The 1,222-nt window shown below is 43.0% G+C and overlaps 1 non-coding gene across 1 annotated transcript; it reads left to right on the forward strand.

Annotated features, from left to right (window-relative positions):
* Window positions 1-393: 393 nt before the first annotated feature.
* On the forward strand, window positions 394-465 carry TRNAC-GCA (transfer RNA cysteine (anticodon GCA)). Its single transcript has one exon. It is a non-coding gene; the product is annotated as a tRNA-Cys (tRNA).
* Window positions 466-1,222: the final 757 nt, after the last annotated feature.

Here is a 1,222-nt window from a genome sequence, read left to right on the forward strand (position 1 = left end):
TTTTATGCCCCTGCAGCGCCACCTGCTGCCGAGTATGGTGAATCTAGAGATGTACTTTCACCGGGGGTCGTTTGTTTAACACTAAATTAATAGCAGCGCCGTGGTCTATGTTCTTTGCCCCTCCTGAGTAGCATCTGAGGGTGTCGCCATATTAACCCCATTGCTCCGCTTTCGACATTTTACCCGGAGAACGAGGCGTCTCCAGGTGTTAAATTAAAAAACAAAACAAATTTAACGAGGCTTGGATTTTACCCACATTCCGGGTGCGCCTTGAAGCAGGCGACATCAACGGTTAAACAATGACCGATAGGAGGGGTCATAGATACCTGAAGGTAAAAGATGGCTCAGCACACACGACGTACATATTAGTGGATGGGCAACAGCAATAAATATGGGGATATAGCTCAATGGTAGAGCATTTGACTGCAGATCAAGAGGTCCCCGGTTCAAATCCGGGTGTCCCCTGACATTATTTTTTGCAAAACATCACTTGATAGAGTACTTTTTTACGCTGAAAACTGCTTTAGGAGTTATCCGGGTGTCCCCTGACATTCTTTTTTGCATTCTTTTTTTGCAAAACATCATTTGAAAGAGTAGTTTTTTACTCTGAAAACTGCCTCAGGAGTTATAGTTGAGGCCTTGCAAAATAAAGTGCTGTGAATTTAAATGTCACGGGAGCCTGCAAGCATATGTACTCTCTAGACTGGAGTGTTTACTAAGCGATACATCACTACACCTTACCAACAACACGTCTAAAATGAATATTTCCAAGCGGTTCAGTTTATGAATTTCAACCTAAGCCACATCTAGGCACGGCAACACCGCACTAAGAATTCACTTCAGGCGAGGACTGGGGTGCCCACAACTGAAATTAAGAGAAAACTTTGTTTTTTGCCAACGGAAGCATTTATTTCGTTCCTGGTAATTATTTTATGGCTCAAGCCAATCATTTCAAAATAGGATAAAACCGAGCACCCTTAAACGCCAGGGTATAAAAATGCTTTCAAAAATAAATAAAAGAAACTATAAAACATCTGTTCTGTTCCCTCCTTCCGTGTATGAATTGTGAAGTGGACCCCCAATCTTTAGCAGGTTGTGAGTTGTCCCTCTTAGCATGTGAATCTGCACCTCATGAAGGGAGGTGGCCCTGTTTTTCATCATGTGACAAGTGCAGTGCTTAATTTGAGACGGTGTTTGCCGGTGGGGCGGTACCAACACTTAT

Source organism: Pleurodeles waltl, unplaced genomic scaffold (assembly GCF_031143425.1).
Source record: "Pleurodeles waltl isolate 20211129_DDA unplaced genomic scaffold, aPleWal1.hap1.20221129 scaffold_39, whole genome shotgun sequence".
Classification (NCBI taxonomy): domain Eukaryota; kingdom Metazoa; phylum Chordata; class Amphibia; order Caudata; family Salamandridae; genus Pleurodeles; species Pleurodeles waltl.